General features: G+C 36.6%; 2 long non-coding RNA genes across 2 annotated transcripts; both read left to right on the top strand.

Annotated features, from left to right (window-relative positions):
- The first annotated feature begins 3,199 nt into the window (after positions 1 to 3,199).
- LOC129348237 (uncharacterized) lies at positions 3,200 to 5,686 on the top strand. The gene is made up of 2 exons (XR_008600703.1): positions 3,200 to 3,349; positions 4,023 to 5,686. It is a non-coding gene; the product is annotated as an uncharacterized LOC129348237 (long non-coding RNA).
- Positions 5,687 to 8,945: 3,259 nt separating this feature from the next.
- LOC111571344 (uncharacterized) lies at positions 8,946 to 20,199 on the top strand. Its single transcript, XR_002746366.3, has 3 exons — positions 8,946 to 9,336; positions 14,793 to 14,964; positions 19,653 to 20,199. It is a non-coding gene; the product is annotated as an uncharacterized LOC111571344 (long non-coding RNA).
- The last annotated feature ends 384 nt before the right edge of the window (positions 20,200 to 20,583 follow it).

Below are 20,583 nucleotides of genomic sequence, written 5' to 3'. Positions count from 1 at the left end.
TTTTTATGGAGTGATGACAAATTAACACATATTCTGTTCATGGTCAAATTGATTTAAAATCAAGACAAATGAGGATTTGTATTGAAAGTAAACTTTATTTAAGCACCGTTTCTAAATCAGAAATAAGTGAAATGAATCATTTTATATGTTGACTAGACTTATTAGGTCAAGTAGAAGAAATTTCATACCGAAAAATACTTGGGTGTCATTGGCCTCGTTAAAAACTGATATCACTCCATTGACTCCTGAAGAACTTGAAATCACTGAAGAAATGCTCAGGGTGCTGGCTTCCTTTAACCAAGCCACAATAGAACTCTCTGAGGAAAAAGAGTCTCAGGGTCAAAGGTTGTTCCATTGATGAAAATGATCCACACTGAACTTCAACGTCAAGCCTCAACAGTGACAAAAACAGCTGCTCTGTTCATCCAATGATTTCCTACATTTCCCAGAATCCCACAGAAGGGTGTCAGGTTCTGCTTCCAGCTTTTGAAGATATCCTTCCAGTTAAAACTTTTCTTTAAGGGAACATATTTCATTAATGAATCTCTAACTAACAGACGTGATAAATGTAGAAGAATGTCGTGAACAAACTGGTTTCTGCTGCAGATTTAACTAGTTTCAAGGATTTTCCAGAAGTTGGTGTGCGAATCACGAAACAGGGAGAAACCAGGTGGTCTGATCAAAAAAAATCACTCTGGATTCAAGGAATATTTTAAACAGGTGAGTGTTTTTCTCTCCTTTACCATATATGTTAAGAAATTAAAACTTTAAGGCCTGATTTAAACACAGAAACACTTAATAGCCAAGTTGTTTGGGATTGTTTTGCATTTCTTTAGAGACATTTTTTGTCTCTCTCTGACTGTTTGCATCTGTGGTTGTTTTTTGTCATTTTTCATTCTATGTCTCTTTGTGATTGTTTTGTGTGTCTTTGTAGTCATTTTGTGCAACTGTAAAAAGATAAGCTATCAGAAAACACCTTGAACTGCTGAAATTTGCTCTCAAAATGATACAAGCCAAGTCTGAGTTTAGTTTCTTATTTATTTATTTGTTTCGTAGTTTCAAATAAACTCACTGCCAACATGCTGTGACCTCTGACATCTGCATCATTCAACAAGTCAAATATTGGGAAAAGGTCAGAAATGAAAGGGTTTGTCATGTTGTTGATTGACCATTAGATGGCAGCAGTGACACAAATCTCTGTCCCTGCAACCGATGAATAATCAGTAATAATACTCACACATTATCAACTAATCAATAGTCTTCCCCTCATCAAACTGAATGTCCTCATTATGAACCAGAACAGTCAAATTGTAAGAATTTTCTGACTTTATCAGACAGTTTAAAGGATTTTATTTTGGTAAAGTGATCTCTAATATCTGATATGATTAAAACATAAAACACTTTAAATGAACCACAACTCAATATCATCTCTTAAAATCAACGCAGATGATGGATCCAGACTGGAGACTCTCAGGTATGGAGAGGATGAAGAGCTGGAAGTCCTTTACTCAGCCTCCATCTTTTTGGTTCATGTAGGAGCCGTTCCACCTAAACTCACTGATTTGTTACAGACGGTTGTGTCCAAGATGAAACTTTTGAAAATAAATTATAAAAATATTGAAAGCTCTCATATGTAACCAGCTCCATGTGGGAAAAAAACAATCCAGGCATCTTCTGGGTTAATAAATACTCTAGTTCTAAAACAGTTAATCACTATAGTGAATAATACTGGAGGGTCTTTGCCTTAATATTTAGATTAGTCTCATTAATCTCCATAAGTTATAATACTGTTGGGTCAAAACCTTAATATTTAAACATGCTAGTTTCTCTTTCTGATTAGTAATATTGTAACGTTTTAACTACAATAAACTTGTTCATGTAATTTGTCAAACCAGTCTTATTTGTCTACAGGAAAGCACTTTAGCACAATGTTTTTCTTAAAATTGTTATATGAATAAGGGTGACTTTACTAGTTATCAGTAGAGCTCTCATGTAACTGACATCAAAATAAATAAAAATATATTAAAAAATGACAGTGAAAATACAGCAGACAGCAGACACACTAAAAAATGAAGATGTAAAAGAGTATAAAAATGTAAAACATAATAACGCTCACATAAAACTAGGAAGAATTCTTTAATATATGGTTTGTCATGTTTTGAATTCCCAGTGTCAGATTATAATGATAAATAAATGCTTTTGTATAAAACGTTTCTGAAAACAACTACATTATGTTATAAATGTAATTATTATTGAAGCTCAACAAACATCGAGAGATCTTTCACGGGTTTTTATTTTCTTAAACGTGGTTCATCTGCAGCTGAACTCTCTGATGTCTGACGTTCAGGAAATGAATGTTTGTAATTTGTGCTGAAGAGTCACATGTGGATCCAGAAGATCTTCTGAACTCAGATCAGTTTGAAGTGACAAAGTTTAGTGAGTGAAGTAGAAATATTTCTTTGGTTTGTGTTGAGTTTTCTTTGACTGATCCTGATCCTGTTGATGATGCACCATGTTATTAATGTGTGGACATGAATAGGTGGATGAATGTTGTGTTGACATGTGGATGATGTGTGTAGAAGGCTGACATGATGATGATCCACAATAACAGAAGGACAAAGTCACTCTGCTGCTTTTAGAGAAAAGCTGACTGATGAGGACAAAGTAATGTTGAGCTGCACATTCAGAACCTGAACACATCTGATGGATCATCAATGATTTTATCTACATCTTTTATTCTTTATTCAGATTGAGGGGCTGCAGGTTGTCAGAGATCAGCTGTGATTCTCTGGTCTCAGCTCTGAAGTCCAACCCCTCCCATCTGGAATATCTGGACCTGAATGTAAACAACCTGCAGGATTCAGGAGTGAAACATCTGAGTGGTTTTCTGGAGAATCCAGACTGCATTCTGAAGACTCTGAGGTCAGTTCACTGTCTGTCTGTTACTGTTGTAGATCTGATATGTTTAATGACAACTGAAGCTCATTTATGTTCAACAGAACTTCCATCCATGAAGCTGTAAATCTGCTGTGGTTCATATTTTCTGTTTTCTTTAGTGTGTTGTGACAAGAGACGACTGTTTGTAGAAGCTATTTAAGTAAATAATGATGAAACTCTGAATGATTTCAAGCAGGAACTTTGTCTTCCAAACTCACATCTTTTATTCTTTATTCAGATTGGAGACCTGCAGTTTGTCAGAGATCAGCTGTGATTCTCTGGTCTCAGCTCTGAAGTCCAACCCCTCCCATATGGAACATCTGGAGCTGAGATTCAACAACCTGCAGTATTCATCAGTGAAACATCTGTTAGATCTTGTGAAGAGTCCAGACTGCAGCCTGAAGACTCTAAGGTCAGTAGAAGGTTCCAGTCAGTCTACTAAACTCAATCAGTATCAAAGCAAAGATCCAGTTTCTCCTGTAAATGTGCAGCTTTTCACTGAAGCCATGAGACCAGAACAAATACTTAGTGCCTGTAATTCATATCTTTGTTGTTGTAAGCGTTAAGGGACCAAAAAAGAAGTTATTTTCTTCATTATATATTATATATATTTTTTAATTAATCGGCCGATTAATCAGTTGTCAATATTTTTTTCTGCCAAATATCGGAATCAGCATCAGCCTCAAAAAATCCATATCGGTCGGGTCCTAGTCTTTGCTCCTGATTCCATCCAGATGTGTTGACTGACAGCCTCCATGTTGGTTTGTCAGCTGATGTTTGAGGAACAGATGAGATGTTGATGGACACTCAGAGACTTGGTTTAAATGGAGCAGCAGTAAATCCATGAGTGAAGAGTTTGTGCAGTAATAAATCTTGATGACTGTCAGCAGTTTGTTTCCACTGCAGTGAAATGTGCAGAGAAACACACCTGATGCTGAGAGTGTGTACAGGTGTGTGAGCTTGGAGCTCAGTGTGTTCACTTCAACACATTAACATGAAGCTGCTGCTCTGAACACAGCTGAAGTCCTGATGATCTGCTGATCAAACTCATTGATCTCCTCTGTTCTTTCTTCTTCTCTCTGCAGATGGAAGTGATGCTGATCAGGACGGTGTTTGTGCTGAGAGGATGAAGTGTGTCCTGATGATCCAGAGGTTGAAGCAGCAGCAGCAGCTGGTGTGTAGAGACTCTGACTGGACCATGTTACTGGGAGGTGGACTGGGAACCAGTGTAAAGTGTGTTGTTATCACTGTGTAGTTTAGTGTTGCAGCTCCACACTGTGAATGATGGAGAACTGCAGTTAATGTTGACATGAAACGTTGGCGGTTGATGTCAGGTTGCAGAGTGTGCAGTAAGTTTCAGGATGTTTCTGTCACTGCAGGATCATATTTCATTTGACTTTCTATTTCCAGCTGCAGTCAAAGTTGTTGAGCTTCTCTACCTGCAACACATTGAGCTGATGAGAACAAAGTGTCCTGGAAACATGTCAGCTGAAGCCTTGGTGCCCAGAGAGAGTTTCATGAAGCACATTTTAGTGGTTTTTGATCACATCATGTTGAGGAGACAAACAGCTCTGAAGATGAATCCAGTTTAGTCCTCAAAGGTGCAGAAGCAGCTTGTTGAGCTCAGAGTTCATATTTAATGTCAACATCTTTTGACCTTTCTGAGCTCCAGTAAATGTTTGTTCTAGTTTCTCTCTTCTTTACCTTCAGTCAGTTCCTCGTGTTCAGAAGCTTCCAAATCATGAATATTTTTTGTTTTCTGAGCTGCTGATTTCTTTAAATCCCACCAAAGACTTTAGCTGGGATTAAGTCCAGGACTTTCCAGGAAGGATTCCTGAAGCAGTCCTTGGTGGACATTGGCTTGGGATGCTGGTTCTTCTGAAAGTCCAGTGAGCTTCAGTTTCCTCACATTGTTCTTGTAACTGTCCTGGTGTTTGAGAGATTCCATGATGCTGCTCACATGCTCCAGTTTAGCAGCTTCAAAGCCACCAACAGGACTGTTGATGCTGTTCTTCTGGTCCTTCTGCCTCCAGATGTTCTGCCCAAACAGTCCACTTTAGTCTCATCAGTCCATCAGACTCCCAGAACTCTGCTTTGTTCCACACATGAAGATCTTGTTGTTCAGTTTTGTCAGACTTTAGTTGTTTCCTTCATCAGGTCCTGCAGCTCTTTACCAATAAAACAGGTTTTCTACCAGCTGCTGCTGTCAAACATCTGCTTCCTCTTGGACAGATTTTGTCCAGTTTGATTTATTGACTCAGTTCATCCACTGAGATTCCTCCTGGTCCATTCTTCAAATGAGCCAGAAAATCTTCAAGTCTTCATCAACATTCAGTCTCCTGGTGAACTCCAAGTATTTTCTATCCTCAGACTTAGTAAAGAACAAAACACCAAAGTCAGACTGGAAGTCAGTCAGAGTCAGATGAAGTCTGAGATTTACTGTCATTTCAGCTCCATGCAGCAAACAGAGGCTGGTTCATGAACACAGACTCTGATTCTGAGCTGAAAATCCACATTTTTACACTCTGACTGATATCTGCCCACTTGGAGCCTCAATTCCATGTTATCAGTTCTTAATCTTGTTCTGTAAATTGTATATCATTGTCTTTTAGTTTTGTCACTCTACTAGCATCACCTCACTGTTGGTAATAATTCATTCTCCTTTTTAAAACACGTATGAAACATAATCCTGACTCATCTTGTAAATAACAAGAGCTTTTAAATAAAGTATGTCTTCACTTTTGCTAGAGTAGATCGTTGTCTTGACTTTATTTCAACTTGTTTTTTTCCAGTAAAATATCCGAGGGACAAACACCAGCAACAGTCCACGAACTGCCCTTTTACAGCTCAGTTGATTTATTTGTGTGTTTTTGTTTATTCATGTATTCATCATGTGTCATTTATTGTGTACTTTTTTGTTCATTTCTGTCATTCATTCCAACTTAGAGACACTGCAGTTTTGTTCCATGCCTGCAAAATCTGAAATGTAACAGCGTCCTCTCGTGGTCACAGTTTGTAACTACAATGATTTCTATTTTATTTTTGAATCCCTTCACCAGAAATACTGCATTTAAGTATGTTGTCTCTTTTGATGTTTTGTTGTACTTTGCCACCAGAGGGCAAAAAAAATCACACGTTCTTTATGTTGCTTCAACATGAAGCAGAGGCTAATTCCTTTAAATTTTGTGATTTCACTAATATATACAGTAGATGTAATTACGTACGGCTTAATTTACCCCAGAGATCCTTCTGACTCTTTCAAAATCACGTAATACTTTAACTAAAAACAACAGACTTATGATGGTTTTACTTTGAAGGAGCTAACAGGAAATGTAGCTCATCTGAAATTTGGCCGACTTCACTTTTAGTGTAGCTCCCGTCTCTGGCCGCTAGAGGGCAGATCACCCAAAGTCCGATATGTCAGACTGTTGTTGCTGCAGCTGGTGAGTTGGTGGTTTGCACTGTGGCCTCATAGCCACAAGATCCATGTTAGAATCTGGTTCTAGTCTTTCTGTGTGGAGTCAGCATGTTGTCCCTGCTGGGTTCTCACTGGGTTCTCCAGCTTCCTCCCACGGACCAAAGACAGACTGAGGTTAACTGGTGGTTCTAAATTGTCTCTAGGTGTGGATCTTGGTTGTCTGATGAACCAGTTATCTGTCCAGGTGAACCTGCCTTCACCCTCAGTCAGCTGGGATCGATCCCCCACCTGATACCCTACTAAGGATTAAGAGGTGTAGAGATGAAGGATGTAGCTGCAGCTCTCAGCGGACCAAAGTTTAACTCCAACTGTCTCCTCCAGATGTGTTTTGAAAGCTACTTACGGTAGCTAATTAAATGAGCCACCAGTGGAGAAGCTAGCGGTCGTTAAAAACAACTTGGTTTACAGCGACGGTCCTTCTGACAATCATAGTAATAGTTATGGTGGTTCACAGGAAGTGCAGCCCAGGTGTAATTTGACCAACTTTTTCTTACAGTTTCCGCCTGTGGCCACTAGAGGGCAGAACCAGCTGCTGCTCTGACTATGGTCTTCTATCAGGCTGGGGTTTTAGCTGCAGCTCCCAGTGAACAGCTGGATTTCACACAGAGAAACATTGCAGGTCAGCTCTCTGGGAGGAAAATACTGTTAAAAAGTCCCAAATAAAACGACGTGTCATGTTGTTGATTGACCGTTAGAGGGCAGCAGAGTGTCAGGCACAAATCTCAGTGTCCCTGCAATCAATGACTAATCAATAATTCTGGTACATGATCAACTAATCAATAATCAAGCTGAATGTCCTCATTATGAACCAAAACAGTCAAATTGTTAGAATTTTCTGACCTTATCAGACAGTTTAAAGGATTTTATTTTGGTAAAGTGACCTCTAGTGTCTGATATGACTAAAAAATAAAACACTGTAAATGAGCCATAATTCTGTATAATCTCTTTATATCAACAGATGTTTGGTTGTTTTGTGTTTTCTTGGAGTCATTCAGCATCTGTGTCTGACTGGTTGCATTTCTTGTGAATTTCAAGTCTTCTGGGTCTCATTCTGTGTACATTTTTCGTCAGTTTGTGGCTGTATTTTGTCTTTAGGGTTTATTGTATGTCTGTTGGATTACTTTTTTGATCTCTTTGTGTTTATTTTTGCATCCTTTTGTAGTTGTTTTGTGCCTCTGTGGGCTACTTTTATGCCTTTCTGGGCTCATTTTGTGTCTTTCTGACCCCAAAATCCATCCTGGACTTATTATCTCCATATGAAGCATCCAGAGCCCTCAGGTCATCAGGGACAGGTTTACTGTGTTCCCAGACCCAGAACCAAGACCAGTGAAGCAGCATTCAGCTATGATGCTCCTTACCTGTGGAACAAACTTCCTGAACACCTGAGGTTCTGCTCAAACTGTCGGTTCTTTTAAATCAGGCCTCAAAGCCAGATTTTTTACTGCAGCTTTCTCCTAGATGCTCAAACTGTTTTCATGATTTTTAATGCACTTTTATTGCTTAATTCTGTTTTAATTCTATGATTTCAATGTTTGATCTTAACGCCCATTTCCAAATAATTTTTTAATTAATTTAAAGTTCTCTGCTTAATGTAGTTCTTTGCCATCATAAAGCACTTTGAATTGCCTTGTGTATAAATTGTTCTATACAAATAAATTTCTCTTGCCTTTTATGTCTCTGTGGGCTAATTTTATGCCTTTGAGGGACATTTTAATCCTTTGTAGGGTGATTTAGTGTCACTTCGTCCCATTTTGTGGTAATTTTATGATTTTTTTTGGCTCCTTTGTGGTGTTTTGGAGTAGTTTTAGACCTTTGTGAAGTTATTTTTTGCCTTCATGGGCTTATTTTAATAATTTTCTGTCTCTTTGTATTTTGGGGGTATTTTAGATAGATTAAACCTTTATTGATCCTGCAGCGGGGTGTAAAAAAACCCAAAAAAACCCCGAACAAACATGCCTTTGTGAAGTCATTAACTGTCATATTTTTTTCTTTGTTTTGTATATTTAGTTTCACATGTTTTCTGGGTCATTTTGTGCCTTTGTGGGATCATTTAGTGTCATTTATGGTCATTTTTTGGTCTTTGTTTCATTGTAATCATTTTGCATCTTTTCTTGTCTTTTATTTTTCACTATAAGTTCTTCTCGATCTAATTTGAGCCAACTAGAGCTACTGTAATGAAGATAGTTTAAATCAGTTACTGTGACAGAAAATATTCTGTAAAACTGGGTCAAATTCAGGAACATGGGCCTCCTGTTTTTTGTTTTTGTTTTTTGTTTTTTTTTGTCTAAAATTGCAACAAAAACATTTTTTCTGCTGTTAAATTCCCTGTTTGTTTAAGTAAGTGAAGCCATGATGAGGATTTGAGTTTAAAAAGCAGAAAAAGTTCAACCATCATCCTTTTTAGCTTTTTGTAGTTCCATATTTTGTCCTCTAGGGGGCAGTGTGAGTCTCAACCATCAGGGTGTTAAATCTCTGATCGATCAGGTGCATTGATCAGCTGTTTAAAGGAAATGACATCATGAAATGTTTGTTCTGGCAGGTGATTCTGGCTGCAGGATGTTCAGGAAACATGATCCAGATCTTTTGAATCTTTCTGGAGTTAGAATCTGTTTTTCTGTTCATCCAGTGATTTCCTACATTTCCCAGAACCCCACAGAAGGGTGTCAGATTCTGCTTCCAGCTCCTGAAGATCTTCTTCCAGTTAAAACTTTTCTTAAAGGGAACATATTTCATTCATGAAGCTCTGACTAACAGACGTGATGAATGTAGAACTTCATCGACAAACAACAAACTGGTTTCTGCTGCAGATTTAACTGGTTTCAAGTGTTTTCCAGAAGTTTGTGTTTGAATCATGAAACAGGAAGAAACCAGGTGGTCTGATCAAGAAAAATCACTCTGGATTCTAGGAATATTTTAAACAGGTAAGTGTTTTTTCTCTCTTTTACCATGTGGTTTCAGTAAATACAACTTTAAACATTTCATTTAAACAAAGAAGTGTTTAACAACCAAGTTGTTGGGGGTTACTTTGTGTTTATTTGGAGACATTTTTTGTCTCTGATTGTTTGCATATTTTTGTAGTTTTTGTTGTTTCTTGTCTCGTTCTGTTTCTCCTGTCGTTGTCTGGAATCTTGTGGGGGTACTTTTGGGCATTTTTTTGGCTTCATGTGGTTGTCTTTTATGGCTTTGGGTCATTTTGTGTCTCATTTTGGTTGTTTTGTGCTGCTTTGTAGTAAATTTGTGTGTCTTTGTGGTCATTTTGCGTTTCTGGTCATTTTGTGTGTCCTTATAATCATTTTGTGTCTCTTTCTTGTTATTTTGTGTCTCTGTGGTCATTTTGTGTGTCTTTGTGATCATTTTATGTCTCTTTGTGATCATTTTGTGTGTCTTTGTGGTCATTATGTGTTTGTGTTTTTTTGTGTCTCTTTGGTCATTTTGTGTCTCTTTGTGATCATTTTGTGTCTCTTTTTGGTCATTTTGTGTCTTCTTGTGGTCATTTTGTGTCTCTTTGTGATCATTTTGTGTGTCTTTGTGGTCATTATGTGTCTGTGTTTTTTTGTGTCTCTGTGATCTTTTTGTGTCTATTGGTGGTTATTTTGTGTCTCTTTTTGGTTGTTTTCTGCCTCTTTGTAGTAAATTTGTATGTCTTTGTGGTCATTTTGTGTCTACTTATAATCATTTTGTGTCTCTCTGGTTATTTTGTGTGTCTTTGTGGTCATTTTGTGTCTCTTTGTGGTCATTTTGCGTCTACTTATAATCATTTTGTGTCCCTGGTTATTCTGTGTCTCTTTGTGGTCATTTTGTGTCTCTGGTTATTTTGTGTGTCTCTATGGTTATTTTGTGTCTCTTTGTGGTTGTTTTGTGTCTCTGTGAATATCTTGCATCTCCCTGTGGTCTTTTTATTTACGTGGGGTGGTTTTGTGTCTGTCTATGATAATTTTGTGTCTCCTTTGTTATAGTTTGATCTTCTTTGTGGTTATTTAGTGTCTCCTTGTTGTTGTTTTGTGTCTCTGAGGTTGTTTTGTGTCTCTTTATGATCTTTCTTAGTTTGTTTGTGTTTGTTTTGCATCCATTTATCATAAAGTTTTGTTTCTTTGCAGTAGTAAAAATGTTGAACAAGATAGAAAATGTGACCTCCAGGTGGCGCTAGTAGACAGAGTAACTTTAATCCATCCTCTGGACACTGAGTGTGTTTGTTGGACATTTTCGTGAGAGATCACTGAGAGGAATGATGGCCAGATCAGAACAAAGTTGAGTAAAAGTTGAGTGTGCAGCAGAGATGAGGAGGGAGGAGCTGATGATGGAGGGTTCAGGGCAGCTGTGATGTTACACTGATTTATGGATGCAATCAAGACGCTCAGCTGGTTTGTGAAGGTCGCTGCAGCTCAGGAGATCATTTTACTGTCTCAGTGCTGAACGACTCCAACCTGAACAAGACGGCAACTTTAAAATCTGATGTGGTGACATCTGTCAAAGTCCACCAGTTAGCACTGAAAGTCCCTTTATTTGAGGGATTTTAATGAAAGATGTCTGAGTCTCTTTGTGATCATTTTGTGTGTATTTGTTGTCATTTTGTGTCTCTTTATGGTTGTTTTATGTCTTTATAATCATGTTGTGTCTCTTTGTGATCATTTTGTGTGTATTTGTTGTCATTTTGTGTCTCTGTGATCATTTTGTGTCTTTTTAGGTCATTTTGCGTGTCTTTATGGTCATTTTGTGACTCTTTGTGGTCATTTTGTGTCTCTTTAGGTCATTTTGCGCATCTTTGTGGTTATTTTGTGTCTCTTCGTGGTCATTTTGTGTCTCTTTAGGTCATTTTGTGTCTGTTAATGGTCATTTTGTGTCTCTTTATGGTCATTTTGTGTTTGTTTAGGTCATTTTCTGTCTGTTTGTGGTCATTTTGTGTCTCCTTATAATCATTTTGTGTCTCTTTGTGATCATTTTTTGTCTCTGTAGATCATTTTTTGTCTTTGTGTTCATTTTGTGCCTCTTTGTGGTCATTTTGTGTCTCTTTGTGGTCATTTTGTGTCTCTTTATGGTCATTTTGTGCCTCTTAGTGGTCCTTTTGTGTGTCTTTGTGATCATTTTGTGTCTCTTTGTGATCATTTTGTGTCTGTTTTTGGTCCTTTTGTTTCTCTTTGTTGTCATTTTGTGTCTCTTTTTGGTCATTTTGTTTCTCTTTGTGGCCATTTTGTATCTGGTTTTGGTTGTTTTGAGTACAGACAACTTTCTTAGTGAAGTCAGATAATCCGAAAGTTCGCTATGTCTGTCGCACAACATTAAGTTATATTTTGTTTTAAAACAACTAAAATTTGTAAGAATTTTCCGTAACTAGAAACTTGGTTTTCATTTGGAGGAAAAAAGTGACTTGTCAATCATTTATTTTACCTTCCTATACATTTTGGGAGGACTTTTCTTCAACAAAGTGCTAAAATCTGAACGTTAACAGAGATCCAGGTAAACTTCAGACACTATGACGATAATTTGGTGGAATCTTATTCTGGTGTTTTGAGAACATCATTCATGTCGATCTTCTGTATTGCAAAAAAACTGTTAAATTTCAAACTGAATTTAGTAAAAGAATGTTACCCTACGAATTAATTGGAAATTAACTGAAATAACAGTTTGTTTATTAATTTCAAAAGTTGTGTTTAGGAGAAATCACTGCTCATAACTGTTCAGTTTTTCCAAGTAATGTGGATCAGATGCGTTTATTCATTGTTTGCATTCATTGTGAGACTATAAAAATTCTAAAAACGGCTCACTTCCTGGTTTCAACACATCAAGCTGCTCATTAATAACAACAAAACATTATGTAAACAACATTATGTAACATCTGAGCAGAAAAAAAGGCAGATTTCCATGAAGGCCCATTTTTGGCGTCGCATCGAGACACTGCGGCGGATTTGAACCTGCGCCTCCTCCGTCACCATGGCGACCTCGAACGTGCCAGCGCGCCGGGCTGCAGCTGCAGAGTGGCCATCTCATGTCGCATCTTCCCCGCCGTAATCCCATAATCCTCTGCTGCCTCCACTCTCACCCCCCCGATCGGATTAGAGGCTCCTGGATCAGAGCGCTGCATCCTCAACACACACCGGCACACACACACCAACACACAGCCGCACACTGACACACACAGGCCTACCTGATGGCCTACATATCAGCCTCTTCCTCCTCGTTAGTGGTAATTGAACAGACTAGAGCAATAAACAGGTTTACAGACTGAAGGCGACAGACTGTGGACGGAATAAAGGTCAACGCGAGCAGCAACACTTCCATCCTGATCTTGTTTTCCTCACAAAATCTCACTGTACTGCCACCTTTATTAAATACAAACCAGTGTCCTTCAAGAGATTTATTCAACAGGGAAAAATATCCACTTGCAGATGTTTAGTCCAAAAAATTGATCAAAGAAAATGAAAAGAGAAATTGAATCTCATCAGTAAACAATGTTGATTTATTTACAGAGACAAAAATATGTGACAACAAACCATATAAGTAAGCATTTTGGGTTTGATCCCCTATTGACTAGTGATCGTCAGTCATACATGTTGGACACTTGTGTCTGTGGAATATCTGAACTGAAAGAACTGAGTGTTTAATTGAAGAACTGAGTGGACCAAAAAAGGGGAGCACAAAACCTGTTATCCAAAAGTAATGAACAAACCATCTACAAAGACAGACAAAACAAATGGATTAAAAAGATTCAAATATATAAATAATGGTGAAAAAGTGAAAAAAAATGCTAGAAATGCCCACTGAAAAGTGTGAGTAAAAGTTATTCTTTTTTAGCTACACAATAACAGTTAAAATGACTTGCTAAAATGTGGAATAAACAGTTTCAAACCGTTAGCTACAAGTATGGCTAACAGTTGAAATCATTAGCATAAAGTATGACAAAGAACTAGAATTGTTAGCTAACAGAGTGACTAACTGTTGAAGCTGATAGCTAATAGTGTGGCTAACAGTTTATATTGTGAGCAAACAGTGTGGATAACAGTTGAAACTGTTAGCCTGAAGTATGGCGAACAAGTGAAATTGTTAGCTAACGGTATTACTAAGCGTTGAACCTGTTAGCCAGCAGTACGGCTAACAGTTTAAATCGTTCAGTAACAGTATTGCTACGAATTAAACAGTGAGAAAACGGTACAGCTAACAGTTGAAATACCCTAACATGGGTCTGTGTAGCGTCATTTGGAATAATATGTTACTCTGATCTGTAACATGCAAACTAATGTGCAATATTGACTAGAATTAACTAGTTTGTGCTTTGTTTTGCTTTTTGCAACACATACTTATTATTCATGTTTTTATAAAATAATTCATGACCACATTAATATATTTTGAGGACCCAGGACAACATTTTGCGCCTTTACCATCACTGTTAGCACAAGCTAATCTGTTCAGTTGAGCAAAATCATAGATCACAATGTAGAAAAAATGTCTGCATTGAATTTTGTTTCAGTGTTGTCGCATGAAAGCTGTGGTCGCTGCTTGTTTGTTGACATCAGACTGTCAAACGCTGGCAGGGTCATCGGAGCTGTTTTTAGCTCGTTAGTCGGTTAATTAAGTGAATCAGATCACACAGCTGGTGGAAGTCCTGCCGCCAGGAAGGAAGCACCATGTTTGGAGAAAAGCTGCTTCGTAAGCAGACAACACGACTCCAGGCCACGATTTATCTGCCTGTGTTCCAGACGAGGCCTTCAGATCTCGGGCAAATGTGTCAAAGGGCATGATATTTCAAGAAATGTCTGAGAAACACCAATGAAGCTCATAAAAATAATGATTATTTGCATTTCAAAATCCAGTACCACCTTTTCTATCATTGACTTTTCTTTTCCTTCCTTATACTTCAAAATCAAGAATATACTGGGACCTGCTTGGACTAAAATAGGTGCTGTATTGTTAATTTCTCTCTATATGGATATTTTTTATCCACTTTTAGTGTTTTGTTTTTTTTTTTTTTAGAAATCAAGTTTGAAGTGCTTGTTCTTTTAAATGTCAAACAGCGAAAACTGAATTCTAACTATTATTGTCAGTTTGAACTTGAGAAAATGTTTGTTTTTTGGGCCACATCTTTATATAGTTTCGTCTATACTGGAGGCTTTTCAGCTTTTACTCTGACCTTATTATATTTCTAATTTCTGTCTCTGACACATAAATCACACAATTGTTCAAGTTAGTCTTGTAGTTTTGAAGTTGTTGTTTGTTTTTTCTGGCAGAAACTTCAAAAGTAACCACATAAAGTTGAACGGATGGTGCTTTATATTGTATACGATGTCTGAATGTCACTTCTACTTCTTTGTGACAGAAGATTGGTAAATAACCTGCTAATCTCTAATAAGGAAGCATGTAAATAGTTAAGTTTTCTATATTTTAGGAGGAGACTGGAGGGGTTGAAGCTGATGGATCTGATGCTGTCAGCATACCTGGATGTTGAGATTCACCAAGAAGATCCTTTCACCTGAACTGCTTGCATCAAGGCTGAAGATACAAGATCCTCACCAGCAAAATGGCTTCTCTCGTCACTGCGTTCAACGCTACAGCTACAGGTGAGTCAAACCTGTGCAACATCTGTTTCCAGATTGTCCTCCTGAGCTTTAACAGAAAACCACCATGACATTTCAAACTGTTGATAACAATGTCGCTTGAATTTCTCCAAAATATTGACTAAACTGCACCATTTTCTTCCATTTCAAAACAGAATATTCAACTATAAAAATGCGGAATATGGTTGACAGTGAACTAGTAAAACTACCTGTCGAGTTTGAAATGCATGCTATATTTAAAAATATCTGCAAAATGTCCTTTAACTCAGTTTTGAAGTGCTGCTCAGATGAAAAATTATCCTAATCTAAGCTTAAAATGTAACTAAAATTACGCGTCTCTTTAGCCAAATAGATTTGCTAAAAATGAAACATTTTTAATAACCAAATTTTGTAAAAATTAAAAAAATTCTGCGCTCCTGTGCACAAATTGCCATGAGCAACTGACAGTCACATGAAAAACATTCAGACTGTTCAGCTGAACTGCAGGCAGTGTTTGCACAGAGCAGATAAGTTATAAGTATAAAAGCAAATTACACACGGAAAGGAAAATAAACATGCAAGCTTTAAAATCTTGATATTTTATCAAAAATCACTTAATTATACGTCTCATTTATAAAAATCATCACCATAAACTGTTAGCTGTAAGTAGATTTTATTTAAAAAAAAAAAAAAAAAAAACTAAAAAATTCTGGGCTTTTTTAAACCTTTTTAAAAACCACAAGTGTTTTTTTTAAGGCATATTTTCTTCAGAATAATAAATAAAAATAAATGCTAAAATAACACCATTTATCAGAGCCATAAAGTGTTAAATACAGAAAGAATCCTGAACTTTATAACGTCAGATGCAGTTTTGTTAATAATCATCAACCTAATCTAAGCTTAAAGCCATGATATTTCATCAACTCACACTTTCACATCTTCTTTTTTTTTAATTCCCAAAAATATACAAACCCAGTTCTGTAAAAAACTAACAAATCCTCTGCTCCTTAATGCATCTGAAATGCTATTAGTGACTCAGCTGTGTCCAAAAGTCACATGACAAAAATTCAAACATCTAAGCACATCTTGATATTTTATAAAAATCACTTTATTCTACATGTCTCATTTATAAAAATCGTAAGAAAATAACTGTTAGCAGTAACCAGATTCTGTAAAAAACTAAAAATTCTGCCCTTTCCAACACAACTGTGAAGCCGTTAGTGACTCAGTCGTGTTTAACCTTAGTGGAACAAAAACTCACTGAATTTTTGCATGAACTGCAGGCAGTGTTTAAACAGAGCAGGGAGGGGATGATGATGCAAGCAAATGAAAAATGTAAGTCAGAAAACATATCTATAGTATGTAAAGATTAATAAAATAAATGCAGCATGGCTCCAAAATAGTGACCAGAGGAGCAAGTTGTTGAAGATACAATTAGAACCAATGAGACAAAATTAAAAAAATGAGACACAAAACGAGATACGAAATGAGACGAGGCTGTAAACATGGAAATAGTGAAATATCTACGTTACATAGAGCCACTTTTTTCCAGTCTTGGAGAAAAAACTGTCAAAAAAAGGCCACAAAACAACACAAATGAGACACAAAAATGACATCAATTAGACAAAGTGAGAAAAATGAGACACAAAGTGAGAAAAATGAGACACAAAATGAGATAAGATATGTGTAAAGCATAATGGAACACTAAAATAAAAGCAGCATGGCTCAGAAACGGTGAACAGAGGAGCAGGTTGTTGAAGATACATTCAGCACGGTGAAACATCTTTCTACTGATGATGAGCAGAGTACAGAGAAGGAGTTTGTTGAGCTTGGAAAAACATGAGTAGTAGAATATCTGTCATATTTGTTCCTACTACTTGTAAAATTTGTAATGGAAAATGATTTATATGCTAATTCCAAGAAAGTGAAGTTTTGTTTCTGTCTGTTTTTGTGTTTTTATGGCAGAATAACTGTCATACTGCACAAAAGATATTTGACTTCTCTCCACTTCAAGTCATGGTTGTTCTGTTTCCATTGAGGATTTTATACCGCAGAGAGTAAAAACTGACAGTAAAAAAACAGCTTCATTAGTTGACATCCAGTCAGTGACAGTCTGTGGAAATCTTTGCTGTCACTCTAATGAATATAAACCCCAAACTGAACAATCGGTCGCTGCCTTGTTGTCTCGGTGTTTGTGTCTGCCAGGCATTAAATTAAAGGAAGGAGTCTTTTCCTGCAGCAGTAAAGTATCTCCAGCCGTGATGGTGACCACACGGAGCTAATCTCTGAACCCAAAACCACCTCCCCCGCACACACAAAAACAGCTCCTGACAACCACAACAACATATGGTGAACGCTAAGCTGCCGTCAGGTCATAACAGCGAAGCTTCAAACTCTGGCACGTCGCTGCCCCGACTTCCCGGCAGCCGTCACAAGGGATTACCGATGAGCAGCACTTCATCGAGTCGTGACTTCGAACTGAATACAACACCTGACACAATGGAAGGAAATAATCCAAACCTTAAAGGAGCACCGGCGTCTTTGTGTTACCGCTTTGTGAAATTAGGACGCTTACAAAGATCTTTAATTTCGTCCTTTGGCACTAATCAACAGATGACTTTATGGATTTAAGTTTCTTTTTAAGCAGTTTAAAGTCAAAGCCACAAAGCTGATCCAGGAGTGAAAAATGTTGCTGACAGTAAAGTTGTAGAATGTTTTTAGATTAACTGCAAAAACTTTTGAAAATCTGGCATCGGAGTGCCAGAAAAAATATTTTAAAAAATGTTTGCCTACTGTGATGTTCAAGAACTGTTAGAAAAACAAACAAACTGAAATAAACTTGGAAAATAGCAGCAAATGTCCTTGAAATAATGATATTTTTGCTGATTAAATACTGTAACGCACTAATTTTATGATCACAAAGAATGAATTACTATTCACTAAAAATACAGATTATTGATGAGGACATTATTTAAATTTTTGGCCCCTTTTGTACATTTATGCTTTTTTCCGTGATTTTATGCAATATCTGTAATTTAATAAAATATACAAAATCTTTAAAATAACAGAAAATGTATTTCCCATTTTGCAGTCTTTAACATACATTATTTGTCTTTTAAATATTGGCAGTTATCTGTAAAGTAATATTATTTATCTCATTTAAATATGTTGCACATCGAAAAAAATGACATATTATTTGTAAAAATACATATTTTTGATGAGGACCTGATTTGAATTTTTGGTCTTTTTTTTTTTTTTTTAAATTACCATAGAAACTTGTACTTTTTTTCAGTGATTTTACAAAATATCTGTGATTCATCAAAACATAGAATATCTGTACAATAACAGTTAGAAAAATATTTACCATTTTTAAATATTTAACATACTTTATTTTTATTTCAAATATCTGCGACTTGTGTGATCACACATTGGAAAAGAATGAATTACTATTTATAAAAGTACAGATTTTTGACGTGGACATTATTTAAATTTTTGGCCCCTTTTTTAAACGTTAAAACTTCACATAATTTGAAATATTGGCCAATATCTGAAAAATAACATTTTCTAGCTCATTTAAATACAGTAAAACGTTAGAAATGTATGGTTCGGATCTAGGAAAAGACGCATTATTTGTAAAAAAATACAGATTTTTGATGTTGACATTATTTAAATTTTTGGCCCCTTTTTAAAAAAAAAAAATTTTTACCATCTACTTTTATTCTTTTTTCTGTGATTTATGCAACATCTGGAATTTAATAAAACATGTAAAATCTGTTAAAATGTAGTTAGAAAATATATTTGCCATTTTCAGTCCTAATCATACTTTGTTTGTCTTTCAAATATTGGCAAATATCTGTAAAATAGTATTTTTCCGCTCATTTAAATGTAGTAAAACTTCATGGTCACACATTGGAAAAAAAAAGTCATATTGTTTGTAAAAATATTTATTTTTCATATGGACATTATTTATAGTTCTGATCTTTTTTTTGGTAGTGTTTTTGTTTTTGTTTTTTACAGTCTACATGTAAATTAATACTTTTTTCTGTGATTTAATTTGCTACTATCCATAATTTAACAAAACAGGAAAATTCTATCAAATAACAGTAAATTGAAAAAAAATATATATTTTTTTAATGGGGCAGTACAGTGTTGAATTAGAGCATTCACTTCAAACGAGGTGAATACTTATGCAATCATTTATTTTATATTTTCAATTAATTCACATTAATTTGTAGAAATCTGTTCTCACTTTGAGATTAAAGAGTCTGTTTTTTCGTAAATTGCTGTTAAAAAAAAAAAAAAAGAAGCCAAATTAAATTGGCCACGATTCAATATTATACGGATATATTATACTAAAGTGTTCCCTTTCACAGGAGGAGAAGCCACACATCAAAATAAAACTGTCACTGCTGTTCCATCATGTGAATTAGAGGTAATTCAGTTTATGGTGATTGATTGCAGAGTGATTCGTCAAAACGTTGTCAAAGCGAAGCGACAGCCAGGATTCACTTGTTAACGCGTCTCGTCATATTCGACAGCAGGTTTCTTGTTCTTATCTTTGGACGCTGCGATTCTCATTTCACTCACGGGTTTTCAAAGTGGCTCACGGCAGGAGCTGTGTGACCGACAGACGGGTTAATTAACTTGTTTTTAATCTCGTTGAAAAGCTCCCCGGCCCTCTCCTGCTATCACAATGAACCTTCTCGTTTCAGATTCAAGTCCTCGCTGCAGCAGCTGTTTGAGTGCTGTGAAGGATGGATGAAGGATCTTCTGTCCAGAAGGTCACGAATTCAGTTTGAGAAAACGTACGCAGACTTCCACGTGTCCTTGATCAAGTCTAGAAACACTTCCTGTCCTCTGGAGAGAAAGAGTTTCAGCCAAATTGTGCAGCTTCAGATCGCTAATTTATGATGTCAATGGTTCAGATTTGACATTTTGTTGAGCATCAGTATCTGAAATTAGCCACCATCAGATTCATTTTTGGTATTTAGCTGATGTATGCAGGTGAGAGCATCAATCAGACTTATTACAATGATAAAAGGTGAAGCAAAAACTGTTGTTTGTCTGTTTGCAATGTTAAATATTTCAGTTGTGAGCAGTTACTGAGGAAGAGAAATAAACAGAGACTGGATTATAAACAGGACACCTTAAAAATGAAACAAACTGTAAGTAATGTGACCCAATTTAAGAGTTTTTGCCGCTTTCTGTTCTCAAATTGGTCATCCAAGCTTGACTATCGCTAAAGGAACTTGAGTTAAATGAGCTGTTGTGTGGTTATTCTGTTTTTTATGCAGTGGTTTCCTCGTTTTTCACTTCTGAGATGAACTGGAACTGAAACCTACAACCCCAGCAGTCTGAGCATCATCACTAAAGTTCATTAATTATCGCCTCTGCGTCCAAACATCTCCGTATATCAGCCCGAGTTTACGGCGTTTGGTCCGGAGGTGGAGCAGCCGTTTAACCTTTTTATGGAGCTTTAATTCTCGCTCGGCCTTCCGAAGGGTTTCCTCGCTTCACCGGCTCGCCCAGTTAAATGAAATTTATGCGACTCCAAACTCTCTTAGCGTGCAAACACACACATTCCTCCTGATGAAATTTAAGCCGAGTTCCGGTGGTTACATTGAAAGTGTCCGGCCTCGTAAA

The sequence above is a fragment of the Amphiprion ocellaris genome, chromosome 24 (genome assembly GCF_022539595.1).
Source record: "Amphiprion ocellaris isolate individual 3 ecotype Okinawa chromosome 24, ASM2253959v1, whole genome shotgun sequence".
Classification (NCBI taxonomy): Eukaryota; Metazoa; Chordata; class Actinopteri; family Pomacentridae; genus Amphiprion; species Amphiprion ocellaris.
This window is presented reverse-complemented; position numbering and strand designations above follow the sequence as displayed.